This window comes from Castor canadensis, chromosome 9, assembly GCF_047511655.1.
Source record: "Castor canadensis chromosome 9, mCasCan1.hap1v2, whole genome shotgun sequence".
NCBI lineage: Eukaryota > Metazoa > Chordata > Mammalia > Rodentia > Castoridae > Castor > Castor canadensis.
In genome coordinates, this window is record NC_133394.1 from 47,070,760 (window position 1) to 47,083,323 (window position 12,564).

At 35.9% G+C, this 12,564-nt stretch overlaps 1 protein-coding gene across 2 annotated transcripts in view; it reads left to right on the plus strand.

Annotated features, from left to right (window-relative positions):
- Ugt8 (UDP glycosyltransferase 8) overlaps positions 1-12,564 on the plus strand; it is a 72,083-nt gene that overhangs the window by 23,236 nt on the left and 36,283 nt on the right. The gene's annotated exons all lie outside the window — the stretch shown is intronic.

The window sequence follows — 12,564 nt, forward strand, 5'->3', positions numbered from 1 at the left end:
GATAGAATTGATAGTGTTTCATAACCAAGGCTACTCTTAAAAAGCAATTAGGACACAGAGCCCATTAAAGCTCCTTTTATTTGTGGATCCGCTGCTCTTCTGGAATAATCCTGCTTTGAAGAGTATTTCAGCAATACCAAGATGCACTCTGCCAGATGACTGGGAAATAGAATCTCAATTAAGTAATAACTGTAGAATGTGAGTAGAATATGGTGAGATGGCTAGTCTTAATGAGTATACTTGATTTTGCTTTTAAGCACAGTCCTCTCTGTTCTCCTCAAACAACACAATCACAGGTCTTTATCGTTAGTAAACTCAAACTGAGTGAAAAAAACTTCTGTCTTGGGAATTATAACCACTAGAAAGTTTATGTTCTACAGTGGAAATGAAGTAGTAACATCCATCAAAGTAGTTAGTCAACTGATTTAATTAGCAAGAAAATAGAACTGCTTCAAGGAAATCATGCCTTTATACAATTTCATTTCTAAGACAGAATTAATGGTAGCTCAGGAAAATCTCTTCTCTGTCCAACTTAAACTCGTTCTGCTGGTTGAGCCATGGGCAAAATGCCTGGTATTCTGTTCTCCATCCTACTTTTTAAATTAGGTATCTTAGACTAGCAGGAGCCAAGCACAAAATGTTTAATGCCATTTACCAAGAAACTTAGGTATTTTTCCAGAAGATTCTTTATTAAAACTATTTTCTGAAAATTCTTACCATCACAACAACTCTACTAAATTGTTAGTTTCTACTCTGGGGCCTACATATAAACAGATCTTTCAGGACCTTGAAGAAGAATAAGTCCAGATTTTCTCCTGTAGGTGTCAGATTTTCTCATGGGCAGAATTTTCTTATGGGGTACTATGCGATTGGAATATGTGACCTGTAGACTTTTGGTACAACCATTAGAGTTAAGCTTATGAAGAAATACTGTGAGCTGGGTGTGTGACTCAGTGATAGAGCACTTACCTAGCATGCCTGAGGCAGTGGGTTCCCTTAGCAACACACACACACACACACACACACACACAGAGAGAGAGAGAGAGAGAGAGAGAGAGAGAGAGAGAGAGAGAGGGAGAGAGAGCGAGAGAAAGAGATTCCTTGATATATTTCATGTAGCATGGAAACAGAAATGGCCAGATCCATGTCCCCTACAGTGCTAACACTTGAAATTGATGCAGCCACCAAAGGCACCAAGGGCATGTTGTTCTCTGTGACAATTATAAAGGATAGGAATTAACCCTGGCTCATCTTAACCACTCACGAATCTATACAGGTCCAATTTAAATCCTTCAGTATTCTCTGACAGTGTCACCTTGTGATGTATTGCTCTCCTTCCTCAAGGTAGACAAAATCAGATTTTAGAAACAGCTTCTAAAAGGTTTGGTAAGCTAGCCTGTCTTTACCCTAACAGTCATTGAAATGTCACACAGATCACCTTTGTTCTCTCCAAGTCTTCATCGTTTCCCGTGACAGTAGTGACCCCTGCCAGCTTCTTTCCAGTTGTGGTTGGATGCTATTTTCTTCTTCACTCACCTGGATGAGGGCAGAATCAATAGAAAAAGGGATGTTCTGATTTCCCTCGCCAATTCTTCTACTTCCTTCTTTTGAGTTGGAGCAACTTAAATGATAAAAGTGTAGAATAATACTTTTTTAATATTCATTTTTTAGGCTTTGCTGTTCATTAAGATGCATAGCATGTGAGAATTTGTTCCCTGCAAACCACACATTTCTCCCTTGTGTCCCTCCTCGCATTGACAGTCCAATTAGTTTCACCATCTTATTTCTCTTTGAAAACATCTTTGAGTAGTTTTTGGAGCCTCACATAGATATTACTCAAAATGTTTGACCTGCCGTAATTTCTTGCTTGACTCTGGCTTGACCTACTTTGTGGGCTTCTCTATTCTTTTTTCTCTGGGCTTCCTGTTACTCCAGAAAGCATTTTTTTCAACTTTTGTTAAAAGTGTGGTTGTTATTTGCAACAAATGCTTTGTGTCTCTTTGGTCCACACGTACAGACATATACATATGGCAGGAGGATAGTGCATGTGTTATATCTAAGATGAGAACATAGAGATGTCTATTATTAGCATTGAAAATTTGGACTCTAAGTGTGATGGGTTATTTTCATTTCAGTGTACCATCCGCAGTTCTTGAGTAGAGAATATTTTAAGGAATGATAATGTCTTAACTCTTCTTATGTGGAGGTTTTATATGTTTAGGTATGAACACATTGTGTTCCTACTGAGATTTTTCTAGTAAATTTATGAGGTAATAAACTATATCTTAGGATTCTAAAAGTTCATGAAAAAGTTTCTCAAATGCCTGCTATTTACAGGGCATGGTTGTGACACTAAAATAAGAGAGCCTAGCAAGTAGCTGCTGAGAGCACACTATTCACTAATAATACCCTAATTGTTACTTGCATGGTATCTTACACAGGGAATGGATTAAGTTTTCTAGATGTCTGGAAGTGATTTGAAAGTGGGATTTGAATTTCCCAATGGGTTGAAAGGGTAGAAAATTTTTCTAAAAGATATTTTTTAGCAGCTTTCATAATGTCTAAGATTAAAGAAATTAGAATGTCTGGATTTGCTTCATTCAATTTTCCTGCTCTCAAAATGCATAGAATAGACAAGAGAATGGAACATTTGTTTGTCACATAGTGGATATGAAGACTTGGGTGGCTTGTTCAAGGCCAAACAGTTTGTAGCAACCCAGGTATAATACAGATTGTTTTGCTGTTGATTAAGTACATCAGGATGCCTGAACCTCTTGTCACTCATGATGGTCATGTGCACAATATAATTGTGTACAAGACCATGCAGAGACAGAAATTTCTCTGATCTTATTTAATTGATACTAAAGATTGTGCAAACTTAGTATGAGAGTCAGATGAAACCATTTTGACTCTTACTTATGCTTTAGAGATTTGATGATGGAATTCAACCCAAATCTAAATGCCTTTGGCTGCAAAGTCTTGTGCTGGTATAAGTGAAGATATTGTGTACTTTGAAAATCCAAGTCATTTTAAGATGCAAATTAGAAATGTGCCTGGAAGAACCACCTCTCATACTGTCAGCTACCTGGGTCCTTTCAGTTGGATCCTAAAAGATGTGGTTTAAGGGGAGGAGGTCTCAGTTGGATCACATCTACCAAATGGTTTATCTACTTTGTCACTGCAAATCCGTAAGGAATGTAGATACAAATATTTTAAAAAATGGTTTGGTTTTGCCAAGAAGGTCACAGATCACTATTTGAATAGGCCCTTTAAATATTCAATGTGAATGAAATAATGACACCTAATGTGGAATTGTTTTCATAGCTTTTCATAGCTTTATTAGAGTGTAATAGTAATACCACCAAAGAAATAAATGATAAGGAGTCTATCAGTTATTAAAATCAAAATGTTTCACATGATAATTTTTAGATTTTCTGTTGGCTGAAGACCTTGGCCCTACCAGTTGGTTCATCTCTGACACTTCTACAGCACTGAATTCTAGTAGCACCTAACAGATTGTATCTTTACTATTGGCTGTCCTCACAGCACTCTTCCTAACTAGGATATGGGTGCCTCCAAGCATGGAGACCCTACTTACTCACTTTTATAGTGAGTGCCTGGAAAGTGGTAGGTCCTTAATAAATGTTTAATATTAAGTGAACTATTTCTATATTAATAAAAGTAGTTGCCAGAAATGTAGTGATTCAGCTAGTAACACAGTGTTAATATATAACCATTATCTGTTTTTTTCTAAGTTTATACCCACATATCATCCTGGCCATAAAACAACTAAAAATTCCAGGCTAAGCTTTTTTATGTAATGAACTAGAATAGTCATTCTAGTTATCAAATGTTATTAATATTGAGAAAGGGAGATAACCATACATTACCCAATAGACGAACTAAAATGCTTCTCTGTTCCAAATGTGCACATGTACAAGGAGAGTAGTGCAAGACAGACTAGCTGTTGCTATTGAAAGACAACTTTGAATACTTCATTGTCAGGTATGGATTTGGTTCACCAGTTCTGAAGATATTATTAAGGAAACATGGGAAGAAATATAAATAAGCGATAGGAGATAAGAAAGAGCACGGGACCAAGGATAGGGTCAGGACTTATCCACTGTTTTTTATTTGCCAGAATTGCCTCACAGAGATAAGTCTTGGGGGAAATAAGGGAATGAGTAACAGACTCAAGAGATTAGCCACTTATAAGAAGGTTAGGTTATAAGAAGAATGAAACCAAGAAACAAAACAGTAGCTTCCATGTTCAGTACTCATTGATTCAGATAGAAGCCATTAGTTAACTTTTACATTGGTGATTGAAAGCTGATCTCAACACTTATGAATGAAGGGTCTAGGTTGAGATATAGGACAAGAGCCCTTGGAGCTAAAATACTGATTCAGCATTGGTGCAGATGTGAAAAATTAAGGCCATTTTAATAATATGTTATATTTCTAACAAATTATCTTATGAAATTTAAAGATGAAGATGGGATTATAATCATTATACCATATTGATTAACAGTTTATAAATAATTATTTAATCAAAATGTATATAGTTGGGTTCTTATTTTAGAACCCAAGTTTACAAGTAGCTTTTATATAATGTCTTCATCTATATAGCAACACTATTTGGGGGATCAGAAAATTGAGGACTGTTATAGAGACTGCTAATTTAATTCCATTTACTAATTCTGAATTCAGCTGTTCACATCATGATAGTTGGGAAAAAGTGATACACACCTTATGAGAACTCATTAACTTAAAATGTTCTCTCAAATATTTTTGGCAGTAGTTTTGTAGATTGATCATACATTTTTATCCTTATTTTGTAGTAAGAAGCCAGATTACCTGCTAATAAGTTATCTATCCAGGAAGTAAACCACGAACTGTTAGAGCTATATAACTTCTAGTTCAGTTCACTGATAATGGTAATTTTACAAGTAGCATCATAGCTTATTCATGGCTTCTGTAAGCAGTATTATTTTATTTATTTTTTATTATATTATTGTTGTGCTGGGGTTACAGTGAGACATTTATAAAAGTTCTTAGATCATAGTTGAATTCACCCCTCTCCATTATTCTCCTTTTTCCTCTTCCCCTCAACAGTATTTGTTTAAAAAGATTTCTTGATAAGCTATGAGACCCCAGATTCAAGTAAACTTGTTCCTAATTGGTATTACAGCTTCTGACATGATTTTTAAATACCTCTCCCCCTCCTTTGTCAAGTCTTCAAACTTTAATATGTCTTAGTGAATTGTTCATTTAAGTATTAATTCAAACACTGGCAATGTCAAGGGAAATATTTTTAAATGATCATTTCTACAAATGACAACTTTTGCAAGTAAGTTGCTGTTGGCACCACTTTTTTGGTATCATATTTTTCAGAAATATTCTCATTCCAAAAAAAATAGTTCTATTTTTGAAATTAAAATTGCTACTCTCAATAAGTTTGCCAAATCTATTCTTGAGTGCAGATTTTGACAGAGAGTAGAGTGAGCATGAGCTTGCAAAGAATCATTGGCACTGAAGCCAAACTACCTACTTCCTAGTTTGTTCGTGGAATATTTTACCAACCTCCACTGTATAGTAATACTTTACTATGTTGGTACGTATTTGGGGATCAGAAAATTGAGAACCGTGGTAGAGACTACTAATTTAATTCCATTTACTAATTGGGAGTTCAGAATTTTGGAGTTCAGGTATTGAATAGTGTTGCACAAAGTAACAAAACAGAAAAATGTGAGCTTTTCAAGCCAAATGGTCCTGGCTTCTAATCTTGATCTTCATGTGACCCTTCGATAAAAAAGTCAGCCTTATTAGTGTGAAGACTGCAATACTCACTCCAGCAGTTTTGGTGGATGAGAACCAGGGTCATACCTGGTAGTAGTATTATTGCTGTAATAATTCATGTAATATAAGATGAACTGTAATTACTGAATCACTGTTTCCTGTTTTCCACAGGGTAAATAGAAGAATGGTTTCACAGGAGTGGGTGGAGGTATACACAGAAGTGGTGGAAGTGTTGATGGCGTTAGCTGTGTTCATTCTACTTCCATCTTGCATAATTTTGTCTTTTCTCCTTCCTTATTCTCACTGAAGTAGAAAGAAATTGACAAGGAAGTGAGATAGTGGCCCTTAAACCATCGGGAGTGTCTTGGCAATGGGCAAAAAATATCTTCTCAAGGATAGGCAGAAAAATGAAGGGAGTAACTCCATGGTACTTCCGGATGCTGGCTTTTTTAGTTTAGGTAACAAGATCCCTGTTTTTTCAGGCCTTCCTGTCCATTATTCTGTTTTGATGCTTCCCATTCCTGTGGTTGCTGAAGGGAAATTTCAGACAGATGAATGACTGCCTTTCTGATAGCCAGAGATCTACCCAGATTGTTCTCCATGCTCAGACTCTTGACTCTAGACTAGGTAACCTAGAAACCTTGGGAAAAAACTGCCAAGATGAGGGGGCACCCTCAGCAACCAACCCTTTCTTTGATTTCTTCCTGTCTATACACAGTATATCCTTTTGTATCTTCTGTATCACTTTTAATCTCCTCAGTATTGTTCAGATCAGAGTCGTATGGCATTATGTTATTTGGCAAGTCTGGGATGGCCCTGATGATGATGATGATGATGACGCAGTGCTGTTGGTGTGGGGAACAGCTACTCTTGGACAACCAATGATTTAGACTAAAACAACCCATATGATCCAGAAATTATAATTGTGTTATTTGATAGTTTTCACTTGAGAAACATTTTTCTAGGTAATAACAGATTTTCTTTGTTTTAGAAAGTTATTTTCTGGATAAATTACACCAAAATAAATGTTTATATATCTAGATTCCAAGAACTAGGAAAGCCCTGGATTGTACATCTGACAGCTCGTTAGTGTAAAATTCAGTTTTGTGAAATTAAGATGATACTGAATTATCAACCCTTGCTTTTAGAAGTAGACCTAAAGAGAAATGTCCATGTGTATACATGCTAAGAACTAATAGTGTTCAGCTCTTCTCCCTGTTTCATTCACCTTATTTTTTTTCAGCTCTATGTCAAAGTGTATTTTTGTAAAGCAGTATGTTGGAACCATATTTTAGTAGGAGATTAAAGAATTCTGATTCCATCAACATAAATATAGTCAGTTACTTGATTAATAGAACATCCCTTGTAGAAGGTGTGCTAGGAGGTGCTAAAAGAAATGAGAAAGAAAGATAACATGTCTTCTTTTTCCTAAAATGTTTTTCTACTCAGGGAAGACTTCCTATTAAAGTAGTCATTACCTTTTTTTTTCTTTTTTGGCAGTACTTGAGATTGAACTCAGAGCCTCACCTTTGCTAGGCAAGTATAAGCAAGCGCTTTACCACTTGAGCCACTCTCCCAATCCTTTTGCTTTTAAGTTTTTCTGATAGGGTCTTGTACTTTTGCCCAGCTGGCTTTGGACTATGGTCCTACTACCCCCACCTCCTGCCTAGCTGGGATTATAGATATGCACCACTATGTCTTACTTATTTTTGAGATAAGTTCTCACTAACTTTTTTGCCTCCAACAGTGATCCTCTTATTTCTACCTCCCAAGTAGCTGGGATTCTACAGGCATATATCACCGTGCCTTACCTAAAGTGGTCATTAATTTTTAACTATAGTATTCCATATGGGTGGTTTTTGATGGGGGAGGTTCTTTTTAAGAGAATGATGTTCAGATGCAAGAGGGAAACCAAATGCCATGATGTAGATATTTGTTTTCCCTTTATTTGCTTTTGTTTTTTTTTTAACCACCTGGAACTATAATATAATAAAAATAAACTTGTCACAGTAAGTTGACTTGATTTTCCACTTCATTGAATATAGCAACTGCCTAACAAGTGTCTGTTGAATTGAATTGGTTTATACTCAATTAAATTTAGAGAAAAGGCCTTTTTATAGCACTTGAAAAGATTTAATTTGCATAGATCTTTAAGAAAAGCAGTAGGTTCTAAAATTTTTTAGATATTTCATAAAGAATAATGGAGGAAACAAAATTCTTTGAGAGCTGAATCATCTTTTAAATCCCACCCACCACTTTCATATCTGATACTGCAATGTTTAGCCCAGAATAGGTTTTAATACTTACATTTGAGATTAATATAATTTCAGGTTATAAAAGCCAATGTACTTGCCCAGTTTGCTTTGCAAAAATGGAACAAAATCATTTTACACTATAAATTCCTAGACCTTTTACCACTGAAAAGCAACCAAAATGACTTGATAATTATTTTTTAAATGCTGAAACTAACTGAATCTCCTGGTAACCGTTTTTAGGCTTAAACTGGTTTGACATTTACGCTTGCTGCAATGTGCTTTTAGAACGTTGCTACATATGTGAAAAAGTTTTGCAGACCACAAAGGGATTCTGCTCAAAAAATGGATAGCCAGACATTTATTTCTGTATTCTATGCAGATTCATGGGGTGCCAGTCTGTGCTAGGCACTGAACTAGCAATGTTAAGGGCAAGCCTAGTTTCTTTGTTCTTGCTGCTTCTACTCTAAAAGGGGGGGGGGATGCAATAAAGATGTAAACAAATTAATAAGATGCATAATTCCAATGCTGAAGTTCTATGAAAGAAACCAACAGGACACAGTGGTGGAGAAGCAGAGTCAGCCAGTGGAGAGAGCTCTCCCCCAAGCACAAATGGGAAACACCTAGCATTTTGAGGACCAAGAAACAACAGGGGGACTATATAGTGGATGACATAGGTTAGGGTAGGGTGGCTCAGGTAAGTTGAGAGTGAACAGAGACCATGTCATTCAGGGCTTTGAATGTTGTAAAGGACTTAAATTTCATTCTGAGGCTTTATGTAGGCTTACACATGATTGGATTTGCTTTTAGGAAGTGTCGTTCTGGTTGCTTCGTGAAGAACATACTATAAGAGCAGCAGGGAGGATTGATTGTGTGAAAGTTGCAGTAGCTCAGAACGGGGTTGCTGGTTGCAGAGAAACTGAGAAGTGATTCAAGAATGTTTGGATTGAGTGGGATGGAGTTAGGTGAGAGTTTTCTCTGCTCCAACAATTGGTAGATACCAATTTCTTGATGTAAAGGCTGACGGATAAACCCATTTATGAGGAGGAAAACATTGTTCAGTTTGAGGCATATTGAATTTGTGAAGCCTGTGAGTGTATGATTGCAAAATGTCAAGTTGACATTGGAATGGGAACATGGAGTTGGGGTATTTAGGTGTGGAGTTATCTTCTAAGAGATTGCACCAAAACCACGGGCATAAATAACACTACTTACAGAGAAGTATGGAACCCCCATCATTCCACCATTGGGAGGCTGATTTAAAGGACAGAAGCCTCCAAGGATTCTGAGAGATCAAGACCTTAGAAGTTAAGGATGGTCAGAGAAACTGGTGTTTTAGCCCCACAGTTACCTTTGCTGCTGAATCTGACGTTTCCATCTGTTACTTGGGCACATATATATGTGGTCATGTGTCTCTGGGCAATTTTGATTGCTAAGTAGATCGATAGCAACTAGCGGCTATATTTACACTCTCCTTTGACAATCCATTTATGTCCATGGAACACTTTAAAGTTGACAGAGCCCCACTGGGAACCAGGTGAATATATTCCAGATCTCAATTCAGGTCTTGGGGAAGATCATCTTACCTTTCTAGACCCCAGGGTATTATCACTAAATTAGGATGGATCAGTGGTGAGGCTTAGACTGGGTTTTTGTTTTGTTTCATTTTTTAGCATATATTGACTGTACAAAATCGTGGGTTTCATGATGACATTTTCATACATAAGATTCTTTGACCATATCTATACCTCCATTACCCACACTTAGTGCTCCTGCCTCTTCCTATTTTTTAATTACCCTTCTATATTTTCATGTCTGTTTTTCAAGTTTCTTCCACTTCAGTTATAATGTGATAGAGAATATCTTGAGCACCTTCCATATTTTAAATGCAGACTTCTTAACTTAAAATCTTCCTATCTCTGGTGAATTTATGATGGCAGAACCATAGTCAAGCAAACTTCCAGTAGTTCATAAAGTTGGAAGCTTTGCAGAGGATGGACAGAGATAGCAAAGAAAGGGGCTGGTTTTATAATTTATGTACAAGTGGAGCTTTCATTTTCTAAATCATAAACAATAGCTAGAAATTAAGAAAAATAAGACAACATGAAGACAAATATTTGTATTTCAAAAACTAATGATTCAAAATTCAAGCCACCATTTCATTTTATTTTGTACAATATAGATAGTGTGCATTTTGCCTGCAGGGAACAGAATTAAATTGCTGTTCAAAGATTTTGTTTTTCTTGAACTACAATCATTAAGAGAACTTTAGAACACATAAAAACCATATATATATAATTAAGTTTGCCCTTTGTAAAAAGTGTGTTTCAGCTTTTTGTGATAGAGAAATTTGTGCATAAGATTTTATAAAATATTTCATTAAAAGATAAGAATTGAAAAATATAAGAAAATGCTTGAAGCCTTTGAAAAGTTTATTTCATTTTGGTACAGTTCATTTTTTTTTCTTTTTCTTAGTTGTTTCAGATAAATTTCAAGTAACTTATTTTATAATAAAATTTCAAAATAAGGTTTGTTTAACTCTTTACAGATTAAAGAGTTGAAATGGATGCTGATGGGATATTTGGGTCCATTTTCTGTTATCAAAATTTAAAAGTTCCGTTGTTTTCAGCAATTTAGAAGTGTTAAAGATTTCAAGGAAGAAAGGTGAAGATAGAGAATTTATTTCTATAGTATATTATATGTACCTTATTCCCAGTTGAGTGCAAAAAAATTCTTTTTTTCAAAAATTGTGGGCTTCTGATAATGTTTTAATGTAGATGGTATAGTTTATTCCACATTTGCTTAGTAATAAATTGGAAATTTTTAAAAAAATTCTGATCCAATGAAATCCTATGTAACATACTCTATATGTGATTCCAACTGGTTAAGTTTCTTAAGCTTAGGTTATTTTCTACCTAACCCACATACGTTATGACAGAGAAGACAAATATTACATAGCTATTGGTTTTATTCACAGATTCTATATAATTGGTGCTTAGATTGATAATTCTACTTCTTTCAGCTGAATAGGGCCTCAAAGTTTTATATGCAGCATTTGAGTACTTTTATTATTCTCTTTAAAGAGGCAGTATTAGGCACTACTGGTTACTGCCAGCTGAGGCCTTACACAGCTGTGCGTTTAGCATTTAATCATGCTAAGAATTGCTAATTAGAAAATCACCCAGACAAAGCATAGCCAGTGATGGTGATACAATACCATTTTTGTTTGGAAACAAATAAATAATCTTTACCCATTAATGGTTTCATTAATAAGCATTTGTGCTGAGTATGTAAAGCAGGCAATCTTTAATAAAACATCTTAACCCACTAGAAATAATTTTATCAATATCTGTAATTTCTTCAAAATATGGCCAGCCTTAGTCAAAAATGCTAAGTCTGTATTTGTCCTTCTAACTTTTATTTTTTTCATTTTCCTCTACTTTGCCCCCTTTCACTGTCTACTACTCTCTGGCCCTCTGTTTTATATTACCCTCCATTGGGACCCCCGTGGCCAAGAACTCCACTGTAGCAACCTCAGTTAAAACCTTAGCTCAGGTTGCCTAATATTCCAGAATCCCTTTTTATCTTTTTTAAAATTATTATTGTCCTGGGGTACATTGTTAAATCTACAAAAGTTTGTATAATATATCATAGTTGAATTCACCCCCTCCATCATTCTCCTTTTACCCTCCCTCCCCTGTTTTTTATAACATTGCTTGTATTTGTATTAGGTTTTTTTTTTTTATTAAAGATACTTTATTTCTAAAGCTTGGATGAAGTAAGCTGTAGCATAGAATGAGAATAGAAATTCATTTAGTGTTACATGCTAATGACTGAGAGCAACTCTCTAGGAGTAGTGAATATTTTGTACTGAAATCACAGGTACAATCTCAGTGAGGCATAAGTCAGAAGAATCAATACCAACCACACAATCAGTCTAGTTAGTGAAAGTCAGAAGGACTGTGGTTCCAGAGGATTGGGGACTCGAGCTGGGTGTTCCTGACATCAATTTCTATGGCCCATTCACAATGGGGGGTTTTGCCCTCAAAGACTTCTGCGAGGAAGGAGACAACTCAATATTTTCAGCTTTTTGCAACTCTACATCTCATTGTCACCGTGGGTTCAGAGGTAATAGCAAATGTCATAGGTCTTGACGTGGTGCTCATACAATGTGTGTTCAGCATTTCCTGTTTATTTGACTGTCCCTTTTAGGTTCAAGAAGAAAACCGGGCAAGCACATGCCAAACCAAGAAATTAGGGTGTGAGCAAATACTTAAATGCATTGAAAATATTTAAAAGGTACAAATTTTGTTGAAGCTGTATCCTTGTTTAGAACTATACATTTTGGGAAGTAGTGAGCTTGTGATTGTCTAAACTTCAGCAAGTACTCTCTTAGTTCTGGTTCTTAGCCTGTCTGCTCCACTGAGTTATGTTGCCTAACCTGTGTCTGACAGTAGCAGAATCTGGGGTTCTGGAGCTGGGAGCATGTTCGTGTTTGCTATCACCGGTTCTGTCA